Here is a 20,736-nt window from a genome sequence, read left to right on the forward strand (position 1 = left end):
GATGCTTAACCTTGCACGATTTGGCCAGAAACTCCAACTGCCATGGATGAGTTTGAACTTCAACAGCTTCGAATCTTGATGAAACTTGATGAATCTTGCTTCCAAAGTGCTCAATTATGCTTGTGTATGATGAACCAATCAAGAACAAAGCAATGTATGTGAAAGAAATTGATGAAAAGTGAGAGAAAAAGTTTGAAGAGATTTTTCAGATCTGGAAATTATGATGTGTTAATCTCATTTTCTGTTATGATTTTCCTTATATATCATCTGCTAATCAAGTTTGTTAATCACAATTAAGCAATGCAAATGGATTAGTGAAATTGAAGGTGTAATGCCAATTTGCAAATTCACCCCTTATGCATGCATGCCAATGGAACAGTGCACGATTCTGGTTTGAAAATCCTTTCAAATGTTGTTTTAGAGCCAAGGCAAGTGTTAAAATGTAAAAACAATGCACCATTTTCAAATTGGAAATTTCCCTCCAAAATTCAAATGAAAATGCAAAAAAATTTGTGATCAAAATGCATGGCTTATGATGCATGAATTGGATAGTTCATGTCAAGAGAGAAATGTTGCAAAAAGAACCATCTCATTTGGCCTTATGGTTTGAAAGTTATGCATTCTTGAAGTTCAAATTCCATTGACCATGATTGATCCATATCTTCTCAACCATACATGAGAAATTCATGTTCTTGGACTTTTTGGAAAGGGGAGAACAAGATATTCAACTTTAATGTTGGACAAAATTTCATTTGAAGCTTGCTTGATGATGTAATCTTGAGGAGAAAACCTTTCCATTTTTGGCAATTTCAAATTACAGGTCACTTACTATTTTTGGAAACTTTTCATCTGACCTCAAATTCTTCAATGTTGATGTTTGAAATGTCAAATGAGACTTGTATGGACATGAATGAGGCCTCTCTAACCATCTCCCACCTTCAAATCCATGATTGAATTGACAGTTGACTTTGGTTGACTTTCTAGGGTTTCAGATGAATTGCATCTTGACTGATGATCTCTGAACATCCAACCTTTGGCCAAACCACTTCAAAATGATCCCTAGGTCCCATGAACACAATATCCCAACCCTAGGGATTTGCTTCAATAGGAAATGCACTTGCTTGCTTGCACAACTGGATCTCCTGACCAGTCTTGACTGATGACTTGGTAGACTATGCAATGAACAATGCAAATGTTAATGACCTAAAATGAAAATGTATGTACAAAATGGGAGGTGAAAATTTGAGGTGCTACAGCTGCCCCTATTCAATCAACTGGGAACCCGAATGGATGAGAGCAACGGCTGTCAGACCTTCAGGGTAAACAGGGATTGAATACCAAAGAACCGTAGAAATTTGCACTCTGAGGGGATCCAAGAAAGTAAAATTCACCAACGGACGCTTCCACTGGGATCTGATGTTTATTACTGGGGATTTTGATTTTTCTCAAAGGTACAGTCACATCCAGACATCTAAAGACGATGAATGGGAATAGAAATCACAACTAGACGTCAACGGACGACCAGGAAAAACTCGACGTTTATCGAAACCAACGGAGAGGTAACAGACATCAACGGATGACTGGGGAAAATACATCTAAATGTCAACGGACAACTAGGAAAAACTCGATGTTTACCAAAACCAACGGAGAGGTGAACAGACATCAACGGATGAATGGAAAGAAAGGGATACAACCAGACGTCATTGGACGAAATGGGAAAAACTCAACGTTTATCGAAACCAACGGAGAGGTGAACAGACATCAACGGATGAATGGAAGACTCGACCAGACGTCAACGGACGAAAGGGAGAAGCTCGACGTTTATCGACACCAACGGAGAAGGAGAAGCTCGACGTTTATCGACACCAACGGAGAAGGAGAAGCTCGACGTTTATCTACACCAACGGAGAAGGAGACCAGACATCAACGGATGAATGGGAAAGACTCGACCAGACGTCAACGGACGAACGGGAGAAGCTCGACGTTTATCGACACCAACGGAGAAGGAGAAGCTCGACGTTTATCGACACCAACGGAGAAGGAGAAGCTCGACATTTATCGACACCAACGTAGAAGGAGACCAGACATCAACGGATGAATGGGAAAGACTCGACCAGACGTCAACGGACGAACGGGAGAAGCTCGACGTTTATCGACACCAACGGAGAAGGAGACCCTACTGGGGAAGATACAACTAGATGTCAACGGACAACTAGGAAAAACTCGACGTTTATCGAAACCAACGGAGAGGTAACCCTACTGGGGAGGGATAAGGGTATTACGAACATCGAAAGATGATGTTTACCGACATCAAAAGAAGACCACACATTTACCGATGACTGGGTGGGACTCGATTGTTTATCGCCACCGAAAGAATGGTGTTTACCGACACCAAAGAAATAACACACGCGGGTGCTGACATGACACTTACCAGTATCACAAGATGACATCTACATATGTCAAGACAAGGCTAAACTCTTGCTGGGGATCTCACTGGGGAGTCAAACTTTCCTTTCACTGTGGGAACGGAAATGAACTTCTCTGGGGGAAATATCAATCCTGAATGCTGTCAGAAGCAACTGTAGCAAACGTGTTGTACAGATGTTTGAACAACGACCTGCCTCTGCCAGGGATATGGTCTGATTGGGTTTCAACACATGAATGCATATGTTTGAATTTTCTATGGCGTAATGCTCCATATTGAATGGAAATGCTACGCGATTTGAGGATGCAATGATTACTACATGCCAAATGCAAAATGATGAACTCCGGCTGGGGAGCCAACTGATCATATACTACAACTCTGTGGGGAGACCCTGCTTGGGGAATGCTTTGCGGGGAGAGCACCGACTTCTCACTCAGCTGGAGAAATAAAACTGTTGCTGGGGACAGGATCCCAATCCACTCGGGGACTCCGCTCGGGGAACAAACAATGCGACTTTGCTGAGGAACTACACAAGGCGACTTCACTGGGGAGAGCTGCCAATCCACAGGTAGGATAAAACTCTGCTGGAGATAAATCATCGAACCTGATCCACTTGGGGAACCTGCTGGGGAAAACCATCAACACAAACCTCTGCTCGGGAGATCTTCTAGGGAAAAACTTCACAATCCTGACAGGGACAGGCATTCACTATTCTGCTGAGGAAAAATAAAACTCTGGTAGGGAAAGTAATATGTCATACCATACTGGATATAGACATCCATAACCCTGCTGGGGATAAGCACTCGCGACCACGCTGGGGATATCAATACTTCAAAACCAGACTGCTGGGGAATAGAGCGACTCCATTGATACCTCCGCTGGAGATACAACATCCTTCCGACTCAGTGGGGAACTCAACTGGGGAAACATCTGCTGGGGAATCCTCACAGATGACAACCTGCAAAACAGCACAACATACATGCCCCCAGGGGTTGCATGGACAAGATACGCTCAAGTGTCCTCAACATTCAAAATGATTTTCAAATGTTGTATCTTTCTGCACGTTATTGTTTAGCCTTCATGCTTTTATATGCAATGTTTATCAAAAATTCGGACGTTTTTGCCAACAAAACAGTAAAATAAAAACAAGAGAGCTATTTATCTGAATAACAACTTTTATTGATTGAAAATGGGCCTGAAAAGGCGAATACACGGGGAAGCAATTCCTAGAAAGAGGTAATTGCGCACAAAAGGAAAAATCTATCCTAATGGCAATGTGAACACGGCATCCATTATTTCCCAATTCTGTTATAACTCACAGATCATCAGTTTTCCTCCAAACTTCCTTGCTTTCTAAGAAGAATGACTGGACCGATCACATCTTTAGAGATGGCAGACGACGAAGCGCGGTGAAGTACAAATAACTCAGACTGTAGTCTTCGCTTTAATCCCTCTTTTGCCTGGATCGCCCTTTCGGGTTTTCAATCCACCGGGATACCCATTTTTGCCTAAGCCGCCCTTACGGGTTTTCGACTTACCGGGTGTACAAATTCTTTTCATTTTTTATCCCTAATTTTTGCCTGAACCTTTTCTTTCTGTTTTTTGGTTCGCCGGGATGCCCTTTTTTGCCTGGACTCTTTTATTCTTTTTGTCCAGCGGGTCAATTTACGCGAAGTATTTTTTGACTACATCTGAGTTAACAGGGGACGGAAAATCTTCACCATCCATAGTTGTAAGCATCAAGGCTCCACCGGAGAAGACCTTCTTCACAACATATGGACCTTCATAATTAGGGGTCCACTTGCCTCTGTTATCTGTACCGGGAGGAAGGATCCTCTTCAAAACTAGATCACCGATCTGATAGCTTTGAGGACGCACTTTCTGATCAAAGGCTCTCTTCATCCTTCTCTGATACAACTGCCCATGGCAAACAGCTGCTAGCCGTCTCTCTTCGATAAGGCTTAACTCGTTAAACCTTGTTCGAATCCACTCGGCTTCGTCAAGCTTGACATCTAACAAAACCCTCAGAGAAGGGATCTCCACTTCAACAGGTAGGACAGCTTCCATACCATACACGAGGGAGTACGGGGTTGCCCCGGTCGACGTACGTACCGAAGTACGGTACCCATGCAAAGCGAAAGGCAGCATCTCATGCCAATCTTTGTACGTCACGACCATCTTCTGCACAATCTTCTTGATATTCTTGTTTGCCGCCTCTACAGCACCATTCATCTTCGGTCTGTAAGGGGAAGAATTGTGATGTTCAATCTTGAAATCTTTACAAAGCTCTTTCATCATCTTGTTATTGAGATTCGAACCATTATCAGTGATGATTCTCTCAGGAACCCCATAACGACAGATGATTTCCTTCTTGATGAACCGGGCAACCACTTGTTTGGTCACGTTAGCATAGGAAGCTGCTTCCACCCACTTGGTGAAGTAGTCAATCGCAACCAGGATGAAGCGATGTCCATTGGAAGCGGTGGGCTCAATCTTCCCAATCATGTCAATGCCCCACATGGCAAACGGCCAAGGCGAGTTCATGACATTCAGAGGGCTTGGTGGTACATGCACCTTATCAGCATAGATCTGACACTTATGGCACTTCCGAGCGTACTTGAAACAATCGGATTCCATAGTCATCAAGTAATAACCGACTCTCAACAATTTCTTCGACATTGCATGACCACCAGCATGGGTACCAAACGAACCTTCATGCACTTCTTGCATCAACATGTCTGCTTCGTGTCTATCCACGCATCTGAGCAGAACCATGTCGAAATTCCTCTTATACAGCACATCATCCTGATTCAAATAAAAGCTTCCAGCTAGCCTTCTCAGGGTTTTCTTGTCATTCTTTGACGCACCTTCAGGATACTCCTGGCTCTTGTGGAAGTTCTTGATATCATAGTACCACGGCTTCTCATCAACAACAGACTCAGCTGCAAACACATACGCAGGCCTCTCGAGTCGATTCACCGCAACATGTGGCACATGATTCCACCAATGAACTTTGATCATAGACGACAAAGTAGCCAAAGCATCAGCCATTTGATTCTCATCCCGGGGGACATGATACAACTTCACCTTTTTGAAGAACGTCAGTATTCTTATGGTGTAATCTCTATACGGAATCAAATGCGGCTGGTTCGTATTCCAATCTCCATTGACCTGATTGATTACTAGAGCGGAATCTCCGAAAATGTCAAGCGTTTTGATCCTTAAATCAATGGCTTCTTCTATCCCCATGATACAAGCCTCATACTCAGCTTCGTTGTTGGTGACGTCAAAAGTCAATCTAGCAGAAAAAGGTATATGAGCCCCTTTTGGATTGATAAGCACTGCACCAACACCATTGCCATTCATATTCACAGCCCCATCAAACATCAGTGTCCATTTGTCATCAGGATCCGGTCCTTCCTCGACAAGAGGCTCTTCACAATCTTTCATCTTAAGATACATGATGTCTTCATCAGGGAATTCAAACATCATCGGCTGATAATCATCGATCGGTTGCTCGGCAAGGTAGTCTGACAGAATACTACCTTTGATGGCCTTCTGTGACGTGTACTGGATATCATACTCAGTTAAAATCATCTGCCAACGGGCAACACGTCCGGTGAGAGCCGGCTTCTCAAAGATGTATTTCACTGGATCCATCTTAGAAATCAACAAGGTAGTACGGTTCAACATATACTGCCTCAGTCGGCGAGCAGCCCAGGCCAAAGCACAGCAAGTTTTCTCAAGCTGTGAATATTTGATTTCACAGTCGGTAAACTTTTTGCTAAGGTAGTATATGGCATGCTCTTTTCGACCAGACTCGTCATGCTGTCCCAATACACACCCCATCGAATTCTCAGTCACTGACAGGTACATTATCAGTGGTCTCCCAGGAACTGGAGGAATAAGGATTGGAGGTTTCTGTAAGTACTCTTTTATCTTGTCAAAAGCTTTCTAACAGTCATCATTCCACCTGATTGCTTGGTTCTTTCTGAGCAATTTGAATATCGGTTCACACGTGGCAGTTAGGTGAGACACAAACCGTGCAATGTAGTTCAATCTCCCTAAAAACCCACGAACCTGCTTTTCTGTTTTCGGTTCAGGCATTTCTTGAATATCTTTGACTTTCGCTGGATCAACCTCAATCCCTTTCTCACTGACAATGAAGCCTAACAGCTTCCCAGATCTCACCCCAAACGTACACTTGTTCGGGTTCAGCCTCAGTTTAAACTTTCTCAACCTGTCAAACAACTTCTGCAAATTAACCAAGTGCTCCTCTTCTGTCTGCGACTTCGCAATCATATCATCCACGTACACTTCAATCTCTTTGTGCATCATGTCATGAAAGAGAGTCGTCATAGCCCTCTGATAGGTAGCATCGGCGTTCTTCAGCCCAAATAGCATCACCTTATAGCAGAACGTGCCCCAAGGTGTAATGAATGTCGTCTTTTCCATGTCCTCTGGCGCCATCTTAATCTGATTATAGCCCGAGAAACCATCCATGAAAGAGAAAACCGAGGATTGAGCCGTATTATCCACCAATACATCAATGTGAGGTAATGGGAAATCATCTTTTGGACTTGCTCTGTTCAAATCCCGGTAATCGACACACATTCTGACTTTGCCATCTTTCTTCGGCACGGGAACGATGTTGGCCACCCACGGGGGATAAGTCGTCACTGACAAGAAACCAGCATCGAATTGCTTCTGAACCTCTTCTTTGATCTTAACAGCCATATCGGGACTGGTTCTGCGAAGCTTCTGCTTGACCGAAGGACAATCTTCTCTGAGAGGTAGTCTATGCACCACAATATCAGTATCCAACCCAGGCATATCTTGATAAGACCAGGCGAATATCTCCACATACTCTCTCAGCATCTCAATCAACCTGCTCTTGACCTCTGTCTTCAAAGCAGACCCGATCTTGATATCTCTTCTGGCGTCCTCAGTACCAAGATTCACAATCTCCAACTCCTCCTGATGAGGTTGGATGACCCTTTCCTCTTGCTTCAGCAATCTAACCAATTCTTTAGGGAGTTCACAGTCTTCCTCACTCTCCTCTTCAGCTTGGTAGATGGGATTATTGAAATCATACTGAGCCATAACAGAACTGTTCATAGTGGATTCGGTGAGATCACTTCTGCATGTTTAATGCTTTGTTTTAGAAAAAGAGTTCAAGAAAGTCACAAAAAACAAAAACATTGCCATTTTTTATTTTTTTGAAAAATGAAAACAAAAATAGAAAGACAGGGATCACAAAATTGTTTGCAAAACGTCCTTTATTAATGATAATCATTGAAAAACACATGATGAGGCCCTACAATGAACCACTACGTCTTGGGCAGAACGTAGGGTTTTGTGCAGAATGAAAAAAACAAAAGAAAATTACTTTGTTTGAAGAGTAACTTGTGTAACACCCAAAAATTTGCCCTCCTCATTCATGCATTCATTTAGCATTTCATATTGCATTTCATCATGTCAATCAGAATTAGATCCGAAAAAAAAATTTTACAAAAAAAATAATAATAAAAATAAATAATAAAAAATCCTGGACTTGGACCTTTCTCAAAAGCCCACTAAGCTACCAATATTAGCCTATAAATACTAGAGTTTCATTGAAACAAAAGCCACACAGAGGAGGAGAAGAAGGAAGAGAAGCAAAATACTCTGAGGTTTCCTTGGAACAAAACCCTGAGGAAAAAGATAGTGAGAGAAGACCTAACGGAGTTCAGTGCAGCCTCCAAACCCCGAAGGGAACTCAACTACACAGAATCACCTCTGCCTCACATAAACCCTGAAGATTGTTTTGTAAACCTCACGGGTGCAACTCAATTTCAATCAAGCTCTCCAATCAGGTTTGCCTTTATTCCCATTACCTTTTGCTTTGAAGTTGAATACTCTGAATGTATGAGGTATGATGGATGAATTTCATTAGGTTTTTCGCCCATGGGTTTAATATGTATATGAATGTATAAACAATGCCTTGAATGTTTAACCTTTTAATTTTTGAGTGTATGCCACAGGGTTTGAGGTTTCTGAAACCATACTGTTATTCATGAAAAAAATGCTTATGGTGTTTCACTAACCCTTTTGTTGAGTTTTTGTGAGGGCTCACATGACTTTTGCAGGGATAACTTGCGCGGTTTCCCACTTTATTTGTGGGATAACCCCTGGAGGTTCATTCCGATTACCTGTAATGACTCACTTTTCTTTGATGGCATTAGCTTGGAAGGATCTCAGGGTTTCCCATTCCTCTAATTGCTGTTACTTCAGATCTTTATCCGCGTGGTATTTTTACATTTTTCCCGCATTTTACTACTTTCCTAGCTGGAAGACCTCGATAGGAGGCAATGTTTTGTGTTTACCTCAAGATACATGTTTTGTGTTTTGTGTTCGTATCCCTGCAGGTAGCGCGGTTCCTTCATCAAGAACTGCCTTTTTTCCCTCGAGCATCCCAAACCCTAAAACCCAAAGCAACACGTTAACTCCTTCTACTACAGGCGAGTAAGTCTCCAAAGGTCGAGCATCCGGTAGATTGCGTAGTGACGTCGTTCGTCCAAAACCCAATCCATAACCCCGTAGTTAGCCGAACTACGTTTTGCTCTGATTCTCAGGCCAGATGAGATACGTAGGCATAAGACGCGATGTCTTAGCGAGCACACATCCCCAACCCATAGGTCAGTCGAGCTACGAAGACTCTGATTCTCATATTCAGATGAGATACGTATGCAGTGGATGCGACATCCGTGCGAGTCATTTTCATTTAACCCTTTTTTTTGGCAAACAGCACAAGATAAACCCACACCCTTTAGACAAGAACTACAAAAGTGGATCCCGTAGAGTACTACGGATGCGTAGGGGTGCTAATACCTTCCCTTCGCATAACCGACTCCCGAACCCAAGATTTGGTTGCGAGACCCCGTCTTGTCCTTTCCTTTTTTCAGGTTTACTTCGAGCGTTTCCTTTCCCTCCTTTGGGATGAATAACGCACGGTGGCGACCCTTCTGTTTTTTTCTTTCGCCGGTTGTTTTTTTTCGCACCGTATTTTTCAGGTTGCGACAGCTGGCGACTCTGCTGGGGACTGAAAGAAGTTGACCTCTTGCTGGTCCATCTGCCCTAAGCGAGTCCCTCCTAGCTTTTGTAGTTTGTTTGTTTATTGGGTGTTCATGCTTTTGTGCAGTTATTTATTTACCTGCTTTACCTTATTGCATTGTGTATATATCATTGTTGTTTCTGTTGGCTGGCTGCTTGGTGATCTTTGTGAGATGAGTTCTATACCCGAGCTCGAGTGCACTTAGGATAGGAGAATGGCATAGTCCTGTCGACTTGTGTGGAGTTATTCCTTAACGAGTCGACTTGCAAGCCCATTCACTTGGTGGAGGTCATGTTGAGATCAATAATGTCACACAAGTAAGTTGTGGTTAGACATTACTTGTTCCAATATAGACCTAAGAAGCCGAGGACCTTAGTTTACCAAACCCATCTTGGCCTATTCGTAGGACGTAGTGCGAAAGTCGTTCAAGTGTGAGATTTGATACGATTGTTACGCGATACTACACTCATAAGAGTCTCTCTTGAGAATATTGTTGGAATACGAGTAGTCGTTCCTCTGATAATATTCGAAAGATGGGATTATGACTATGGGAACCTTTTGTAGAACATGTTTGGCAGGTTTAAACCTTAGTACACTCCTTTTGGGTGGTTCTTAACCTAAACTCCATGCTCGTGACTTGCAACAAACCCTTGATTCATGGTTAATCCGATCAGGTATCCTTAATATCAATGAAACTCGGGTGTTGATAAGGTGTAAACCATAATCCACCAAAATGGGTGGTTGATATTAAGGATAACATGATCCATCCCATGACCTTTGTTTGGTGTGCTCTTAATTTCTCTCCAGGCAGTGCAACCTGACAGATGTTCAAGCGGATCCATCAATTCTGATTGACATGCCTTTGCATTGCATAACATCATTTGCATATTTGCATCCAACATCTCATGCTTATTCATTTGCAGGGTATTCCCTTTCAAAACGGGGGTGCCTTAAAACTGAACAAGTAGTGCATCGCATACCATGCATATTAACCCTTGTCTGTTTTGCAGGTGTCACCGCAGTGTCTAATGTTTGTTCCCTGTATCAGGCAGTTATTGGTCCCAAGCGAGTTCACAGATACCCGACAAAGGAAAACCGTCCACGACTAGCGATGGACCAAGTACAGAAAGAGCTGGCTGATATGCGTGAAAGGATGGATCAGTTCATGACATTGATGACTGGTATGGCAGCAGGCCAAGAAAAGCTGAGGGAATTGGTTGAGCAACCGAGGCCCGATCCAGAGGTGGAAATACCAAGTGCTAAGGGGAACCCTGGTAACCCTGGGAACGCTGATAACCCTGTGAACACTGGAAACGCGGGTAACGCAAATGTTGATGGAAACCCGGGTAATGTTGGCAACACAGGGAATGTTGGAAATGGTATTGGCGGAAGGTACAATGTGAATCAAGGAATTCAGATTAACGGACACCCCGTTACTGAAGATTATCAGTGTGATCAATTTTCTTTGCACGACGAGGCCCTCGAGACCACTCGCCGTATGGATGAGCTTGCTGAGAAGCTCAAATCTTTGGAGTCTCAAAATTCCTTAGGCTTTGATGTCACAAATCTTGGTCTGGTTCAGGGAGTAAGGATTCCTCACAAGTTCAAACCCCCTACTTTTGAGAAATACAACGGGGCTTCTTGCCCACGCACTCATCTCCAATCTTATCTGGGAAGGTTGGGAGCTCACACGGAAGATGAAAAGCTGTGGATGTACTATTTTGAAGACAGTCTAACTGGAGCTTCTCGTGAATGGTATTCTCATTTGTCTCGTACTACCATCAAGAGCTGGAAAGACTTGGCAGAGGCTTTTATCAAGCAATATCAATACAACTTGGACATGGCTCCAAATCGGACCTTGTTGCAAGGTATGTCTCAGACTGCCAAGGAAACCTTTAGAGAGTATGCTCAGCGTTGGAGACAGATTGCTGCGTCCGTCCAACCCCCTATGTCTGAAAGGGAGATGGCGAACATGTTCATGAACACTCTTCAAGGCAATTATATTGAGAGATTGGCTGATTGCCCGTCAATCAGCTTTGCAGAGATAGTAATTGCTGGAGAAAGAATCGAGAGTCTGTTGAAGATGGGCCGAATTCAAGACAATAGTGCTTCTAAGAAACCGTTTGCTGGTAACGGTCAGCGAAGAAAAGAAGGCGAGACAAGCGTTGTGTATGCCAGCAAAGGCAGGGGCAGAGGACGCCCTAATTACTATCAAGATCAAGTGGCCGCAGTCACCATTCCAACACCTGTTCCTCAACCGTAATATCATCCGCAACAACAACCCAGGTACAACAATCAACAACAAGGAGGTAATCCGGGTCAGCAGAGACATTATCAACAACGTCCAAGGCAGACGGACCGGGTCATCGAGCCAATCCCAATGCCTTATTCAGTATTACTTCCCAAGCTGATTGACATGAATCTGGTTACATTGAGAACTCTGGCCCCACCAATCGATCCCAATAATTTTCCTAGAGGTTATGATGTCAACGCTAGATGTGCTTTTCACTCCAACGCACTTGGCCATACTACAGATAATTGCAAGGCTCTCCAGTTAAAGGTACAAGATTTGAGAGATGCCCAGGCTATCAATTTTGCTCCGGTGCCTAATGTTATCCAGAACCCGATGCCGGCTCACGACGGACAGGGGATTAATGCTGTCGAAGTGGTTGAAGCTGGTAATGCCCAAGGCCGGGGCAAATTTGTGGAGCCAGTCATCAAAGAAGACAAGTTTGGATTGGGGTATGCTCCGGGATCTCAGAAGAATGAAACTGGTACTCTCTCCAGCGGGGGTTTGGTTTCTCCCCACATCGTCAATGCTGTAGATGAAGACAAGGCTGACAGCGACTGTGACTTAGATAGCTGGATTCGCCCGTGTGTCCCGGGAGAAAAGCTCGACAATTGGTCGTCTGAAAAAACCGTCCGGGTTACTCTGCTGAAAGAGTGATTTTTATTATTTTCCTTTATTACATGCATAATAAAGTCTTACACTTTGCCCAAGGTGTAACGGCTCATTTGTAGGGCCATCCATTTAGTTACGTTTCGCAATTATTTTTATCATCAATAAAGGACGGCTTTTGCAAACAATTTTGTGTTCTCTTTCTTTCAGTTTTTTTACTTTTACAAAAAAAATGGCAATGTTTCTTTTTTCGTTTTTCCTTTCTTTCAAAAAAAATCTCTCTCATTCTAAGGTAAAGCATGATCCTCCATCATGCAAAGTCGACCACTCGGATCTCACTGCTAATGACACTGCTATGGCCAAGTATGACTTCGACAATCCTATCTATCAAGCCGAAGAAGGGGCTGAGGAAGTTTGTGAATTGCCTGAAGGGTTAGCCAGATTCCAAAAAAATTCATGATCATTCACAACATGCATAGAAAGCATCATACAAAAAATCACATCATTTAGAGTTCATTTGGCAAGGCAAAGAAAATCATCAAATTGAGCAAACAATGGTGTGACACACATTGTCACACCTACATTAACCAGATCATATCTCAACAACTATAAATGCTAAAAATGCAAACTCAACACTAAAATGACCAGCAAGATGTCTAGTTTAAGCATACCAAATTTCACAATCATTGGACGAAAACGCATCATTTCACAAAGCATATGGCAAGGTAAGTCAAGAAAACACACATGTGAACAATCCCTAGGCCAAAACATTTTTCATCCAGGCACAAATTGTGTAAAAATAGTAAAAACAAACTAGACATCATGAGGAGAACAATGCAAAAATTCCCATGCCATTTGGATCATCCATTATTTATTTATGAATTTTCAAAGTGAAGAAAAAAATTAAAAACACATGAAATGGCATGTATGAACATGGATGAAGGAAATGAAATAAAAGGCAAGGCATATTTGGAAAAGTCACGAGCCAGGGATCGAACAGAGTTAACATTTGAAAGTGGCGTGTTTCCTAATGAAACGCACCGTTTCATTTAATCTGCGTGGCACGGCAAAGCAACGTGAACCTATCATTCTGCCATGTAACTGCCAGCGTGGACCAATGCATGCTCACTAACAACCAAACTCATGCAAACTGCGCTGGGAAAGATCTACAGCATTCTGGAAACAAAAGCCCTAGCTTCTTCATCAACATTCATCGTGTTCTTGAGCTCAAGAACACATGTGCACAGAAATTCAAACTACTTATATCATTGGACTCATCTTTCAACATACATCAACATGCCACGCTTAATTTGTTCTAAATCAACATGTATCAAAAGATTCGAAGCCATACATTTTCATGTGTCAAACTTAGAATCAACATAACTACTTCATTTCTTCATGAAAATCATGGATCTAAAGCTCAGCATGCTCCACGTTCAAAGATCTATCATAAGCACACAACAATTTCATGAATCATGACATTCGAATTCTAACCTTCAAAGAGATGCAGAAGTGAAATCAATGGATTCAGGTCTTCAAAGGCAGAAACAGTCGATCCTTAGCTCTTATATGATGGAATGGAGGAATGCTCGATGCTTAACCTTGCACGATTTGGCCAGAAACTCCAACTGCCATGGATGAGTTTGAACTTCAACAGCTTCGAATCTTGATGAAACTTGATGAATCTTGCTTCCAAAGTGCTCAATTATGCTTGTGTATGATGAACCAATCAAGAACAAAGCAATGTATGTGAAAGAAATTGATGAAAAGTGAGAGAAAAAGTTTGAAGAGATTTTTCAGATCTCGAAATTATGATGTGTTAATCTCATTTTCTGTTATGATTTTCCTTATATATCATCTGCTAATCAAGTTTGTTAATCACAATTAAGCAATGCAAATGGATTAGTGAAATTGAAGGTGTAATGCCAATTTGCAAATTCACCCCTTATGCATGCATGCCAATGGAACAGTGCACGATTCTGGTTTGAAAATCCTTTCAAATGTTGTTTTAGAGCCAAGGCAAGTGTTAAAATGTAAAAACAATGCACCATTTTCAAATTGGAAATTTCCCTCCAAAATTCAAATGAAAATGCAAAAAAAATTGTGATCAAAATGCATGGCTTATGATGCATGAATCGGATAGTGCATGTCAAGAGATAAATGTTGCAAAAAGAACCATCTCATTTGGCCTTATGGTTTAAAAGTTATGCATTCTTGAAGTTCAAATTCCATTGACCATGATTGATCCATATCTTCTCAACCATACATGAGAAATTCATGTTCTTGGACTTTTTGGAAAGGGGAGAACAAGATCTTCAACTTTAATGTTGGACAAAATTTCATTTGAAGCTTGCTTGATGATGTAATATTGAGGAGAAAACCTTTCCATTTTTGGCAATTTCAAATTACAGGTCACTTACTATTTTTGGAAACTTTTCATCTGACCTCAAATTCTTCAATGTTGATGTTTGAAATGTCAAATGAGACTTGTATGGACATGAATGAGGCCTCTCTAACCATCTCCCACCTTCAAATCCATGATTGAATTGACAGTTGACTTTGGTTGACTTTCTAGGGTTTCAGATGAATTGCATCTTGACTGATGATCTCTGAACATCCAACCTTTGGCCAAACCACTTCAAAATGATCCCTAGGTCCCATGAACACAATATCCCAACCCTAGGGCTTTGCTTCAATAGGAAATGCACTTGCTTGCTTGCACAACTGGATCTCCTGACCAGTCTTGACTGATGACTTGGTAGACTATGCAATGAACAATGCAAATGTTAATGACCTAAAATGAAAATGTATGTACAAAATGGGAGGTGCAAATTTGAGGTGCTACAATGTGGTTTGGGTGTAAATTGCTTCCACTACTTCGTTTGTTTTAGTATCCTTATGGGTTAACGCATATTTAGATGTATTGCTTTCCAATTGGGCTATGAGTCTTTCGTACGGAAAATCATCGTTTATAGGCACTTTTTCAGGTTCAATACCTTCCATTCTTGACAAGTGATCGACCACGACGTTTTTCGTGCCTCTTTTATGCTTGATTTCTAGGTCAAACTCTTGTAATAGTAAGATCCACCTTAGGAGTCTTGGTTTGGCGTCTTTTTTGTTTAACAGGTACCTAATTGCAGCATGATCGGTATAGATAATTATCTTTGCTCTTACTAGGTAGGAAAAGAATTTATCCAGAGCAAACACTACGGCTAAAAGTTCCTTTTCTGTGGTGGCGTAGTTCATCTGTGTAGGGTCTAGGGTTCTACTTGCATAGTATATTGCATGAAGTTTCTTGTCCCTTCTTTGTCCTAAGACTGCGCCTACATCATAGTCACTAGCATCACACATGATTTCAAAAGGTAATCTCCAATCGGGTGGTTGCATGATAGGCGCGGTAATAAAAGAGTTGTTTTCAGTTGTTCAAACGTCGCTAGGAATTCATCGTTAAAGATGAATTTGGCGTCTTTAATCAATAAACCAGTCAGTGGTTTTGTGATTTTTGAGAAATCTTCAATGAATCGCCGGTAGAAACCGGCGTGTCCTAAGAAGCTTCGTATTTCTCTTACGGTTTTCGGAGGCTGGAGGTTTTCTATAACTTCTATTTTGGCCTTGTCGACTTCAATCCCCTTGTTGGATACTATGTGTCAAAGCACGATTCCTTGTCGGACCATGAAATGTCATTTTTCCCAGTTTAGCACCAGGTTCACTTTTACGCATCTCTTTAGTACCATTTCAAGATTCGATAAGCAGCCTTCAAAGCTCTATCCGCATACAGAGAAATCGTCCATGAAGACTTCCATGATGTCATTTATGAAATCTGCGAAAATTGCCATCATGCATCTTTGGAATGTTGCGGGAGCGTTACACAGTCTGAATGACATTCGTCGGTAGGCGAATGTACCATAGAGGCATGTGAAGGTCGTTTTCTCTTGGTCGTCGGGATGAATAGGAATTTGGAAAAATCCTGAATAACCGTGTAGGTAGCGGAAGTGAGAATGCTTAGCCAATCTTTCAAGCATTTGATCGATAAACGACAAAGGAAAATGATCCTTCCGAGTGGCTTTGTTTAATTTTCTATAATCAATACACATTCTACTTCTAGTAACTACTCTTTGTGCTATTGATTCTCCTTTTTCATTGTTAACAACTGTGACGCCTCCCTTCTTTGGTACGACATGTACTGGGCTAACCCATTGACTATCGGATATCAGGTAGATAATACCTGCTTCTAACAGCTTTTGCACTTCTTTCTTTACCATATCACTCAGAATGGGATTTATCCTTCTTTGATGTTCTCTAGAGGTCATACTTTCTTCCTCTAGCATTGTGCGATGCATGCATATGGAAGGGCTTATTCCTTTTAGGTCTGAGATATTGTAGCCTAAAGCAGTGGTATTTTCCCAAAACATGTAGAAGCTTTTCGGTTTCTATCTGACCTAAGTCTGCATTTACGATTACGGGTCGCTCAAGTTCGGTGTCTAGGAATTCGTACCTTAGATTTTTGGGTAACGTCTAAAGTTCTAGGGCTGGTTTCTTTGGGCAAGGCATATGATCAGGCGTTAGTGCTAGATATTCGCTTAGGTTGTCATCTCGGTATTCCTTACTCAAATTTTCATCTTCAATAGTAGGAGGCCTTGGAATTTTCAGTATTTCGGAGTATGATGCTTGTTCATTCTCCATTTCTCTTATGCATTCTCGATGACATCTTGGAGACAACAGGTGTCATCTATAGCTGGTGCCTTTAGGAATTGCGTCAAAATGAATTTGACTTTTTCCTCACCAACTTCGAAGGTTAGCTTGCCTTTCTTAACATCTATGATAGCTCCGGCTGTGGCTAGGAATGGTCTTCCTAATATGATAGGGATGTTGGAATCCTCTTTTATATCCATGATTATAAAATCAGTAGGAATATAGAATTGTCATATGCGCACCGAAATGTTTTCTAGCATACCTACGGGAAATTTAACAGAACGATCTACAAGTTGTACATACATCCTCGTAGGTCTTAGTTCTCCCATTTTTAGCCTTTCGCATATGGAAAAGAGCACTAAACTAATACTGGCTCCTAAGTCGCATAGTGCTTTGTCGATGACAAACTTTCTGATTACGCAGGGTATGGAGAAACTATTTGGGTCTTTCAGCTTAGGAGGCATATTGTTTTGTATTATGGCGCTACACTCAGCAATAAGTGTAACAGTTTCGTTATCCTCTATCTTCTTCTTGTTAGATGAGATTTCTTTGAGAAACTTAGCATATGAGGGCATCTGAGTTATGGCTTCTGTAAAGGGTATTGTGATATTCAATTGTTTTAGAAGCTCTACGAATTTTTTAAACTGCCCTACACTTTTAGATTTAACAAGTCTTTGAGGATAAGGGATAGGGGGTTTATATGGTGGTGGAGGCACGTATGGTTCTTCTTTCTCTATGGCCTCTTCGTCTTTATCTTCCTCTTTTTCACCTTCCTTCTCAGTTACCTTACCTGGGTCTTGATGTATGAATGGGTTTTGAGTTCTAGGATCGGCCGGTCTGTCTAGTTCTGTCCCATTTCGTAGTATAATAGCATTTGCATGACCTTTCGGGTTTGGTTGTGGCTATCCAGGAAATGTGCCTGCAGGAGCAGCAGTAGGTGCTTGTTGTTGAGCCACTTGTGAGATTTGTGTTTCCAACATTTTATTGTGGGTGGCTAATGCGTCTACCTTGTTTGCTAACTGCTTGATTTGCTCACTAGTGTGTATGTTTTGATTTAAGAAATCTTTATTTTTTTGGGCTTGGGCAGCTATAAAGTTTTCCATCATTATTTCTAAGTTTGATTTCCTAGGAGCATTTTGAGTGTTTGTGGCATCTTTTTGATATCCTGGTGGTACAACAGGTGCTTGATTAGGTGCATACAATGCATTATTGTTTTTGTATGAGAAGTTAGGATGGTTCTTCCAACCTGGGTTATAGGTATTTGAGTAGGGGTTTCCTTGAGCATAGTTCACCTGGTCTGTGGAAGTTCCTGTCAAGAGTTGACATTCTGGGGCAATATGCCCTTGAACTCCACATATCTCGCAGTTTGGTGCTACGGAAGCCACGGTGGCTACTGGTGTTATGGTCAAGTTGTCTATCTTATGAGTCAGGGCATCTACCTTGGCGTTGACATGGTCAAGACTGCTCAATTCGTACGTGCCGCCCTTCGGTTGAGGTTTTCCTACAGAGGTTCTTTCGCTTCCCCATTGTTAATGATTTTGGGCCATACTTTCAATGAGTTGATAGGCCTCGTTGTATGGTTTATCCATCAATGCGCCGCCTGTGGCGGCGTCTATGGTCAATCTTGTATTGTACAAGAGACCATTATAAAAGGTGTGGATTATCATCCATTCTTATAGACTGTAATGCGGACATAGCCTCATTATGTCTTTGTATCTCTCCCAAGCTTTAAAAAGTGATTCATTATCCTTTTGTTTAAACCCGTTTATTTGGGCTCTTAGCATAGCCGTCTTGTTAGGTGGGAAATATCAGGCTAAGAAGACTTCCTTCAACTCGTTCCACGTAGTGACAGAGTTGGATGGTAGAGACTGGAGCCAAGCTCTAGCTCTATCTCTTAATGAAAATGGGAAAAGACAGAGTCTTATAGCTTCTGGGCTGACACCATTCGCTTTCACCGTGTCTGCGTACTGCAAAAATACTGACAAGTGTAGGTTTGGGTCCTCAGTGGGACTACCTGAAAACTGGTTTTGTTGTACGACTAACAACAATGAGGGTTTTAGCTCGAAATTGTTGGCTTTGATCAAAGGGGCAGCGATAATGTTATGTGGTTCATCCTGTGAAGGGATTGCATAATACTTAAGAGGACGGTTTTGCACTGGTTCGACCATCTCTAGTTGAACAACTGATTCAGAAGTAGGAATGTTAAGGTCAGGAAGATTTAGCTTGATACGATGTTCCCGTATCAAGTCTCGTATCCGGCGTTCTAATCTAAGATAACGCTTGGGTTTGTCGAATTGTAGCTTTAATATCTCGCCTTGAGAGCGAGTACTTGGCATACACACGACAAATTTAGAAAAGGAAAAAAGAATTGTTTGCCTTAGTCTATACTGGGTAACGCTAGAGTTACGATATCGACTAAATTAATCCCCGACAACGGCGCCAAAAACTTGATCACGACTTAGTAAGTCTATGTGAATCGTGACTGCAAGTGCACAGTCCTATCACGTAGTTTTAAAGATTATCGAACCCACAAGGATTAATAATCGAACGTATCATGGTCTAATGTTGCTATGTAAATCTAAGGCTGGTGATTGTTCTATGATTGGAGGGATGAAGGGAAATAATTATAACGTAAATAGAAATAAGATATAAATATAAGAAATATGGGATATCGATATGTAATACATCAAACTTCGGGGATTCGATAGATAGTTGGTGTAATCTTATTGGTTAAAATATTCTTCAATAGAAATTATTTATAGAAAGGACTTAGTCTCACATTCTCGTTTTTATTGACTCTGACCATACTCCTAAACCAGAATGCTTGGCTCTCGCGGTCTCATTTTGAATTTAAAAGTATTCTTTGAATATAGATAAAGTCTAATTAATCCTAAAGCGCTCTCGCTGTGTTTAGGATTAATGCCTAGTTTCAGCTATCTGGTTAAAATCTCAAACTCTCGTTCTTGTTGACCGTAACCTTAGTTTTTTTTGTACTCTCGTATGAAAAACAGTTTGATTAAAATAAGAAACTAAAACCGAAAAAATAAGTTTTATAAAAACTAACACCAATTATTTATTGAATCTCGTCATTTCGACGGTCTTTACATACCGATACCTAAGGTTTTAGCCGGACATAGATTCGGTAACAGACATGGAAATTATGGAATTAAACATACAGTAAGGCATAAATAAATAAAATAGTAATCAATAATAAACCTGGATTGCAATTTAAGAACTGGAATTGAATCTTGAATCTTCGATTAAATAATTCCGACAAACTTTGTCAATGAATACCTTACAATAGAATCCCAAATGCGTAAAAAAATAGTAAACCGTAATAGTCCTCGATGTGGAGAAACTATCACTTTTACAGTGGTAAGAAACTGCCTAGAAACTAAAAGAAAAATAAAGCAGAACAAAAATTAATCGTAGACTGAAAACTGGAAGAAGAGAGAGAAAGCCCTCGTGCGAGTCTGAGAGGTCTTTTTTATATCCTTTCTATATTCCTAATGTGTAGCAAAAGTAGTGGAAATCGTGGCTAAAAAATGGAGGAAAAATAGGAAGACTAGGTTGTGGCGGTTGCCACAACCCTAGCTTTATGATGAGTGGCGAGCGCCACTCTTGTAG

The 20,736-nt window shown here is 41.4% G+C and overlaps 1 non-coding gene across 1 annotated transcript; it reads left to right on the forward strand.

Annotated features, from left to right (window-relative positions):
* Window positions 1-18,786: 18,786 nt before the first annotated feature.
* Window positions 18,787-18,893, forward strand: LOC127099203 (small nucleolar RNA R71). Its single transcript, XR_007793739.1, has one exon. It is a non-coding gene; the product is annotated as a small nucleolar RNA R71 (small nucleolar RNA).
* Window positions 18,894-20,736: the final 1,843 nt, after the last annotated feature.

This window comes from Lathyrus oleraceus, chromosome 6, assembly GCF_024323335.1.
Source record: "Lathyrus oleraceus cultivar Zhongwan6 chromosome 6, CAAS_Psat_ZW6_1.0, whole genome shotgun sequence".
Taxonomy (NCBI): Eukaryota; Viridiplantae; Streptophyta; class Magnoliopsida; order Fabales; family Fabaceae; genus Lathyrus; species Lathyrus oleraceus.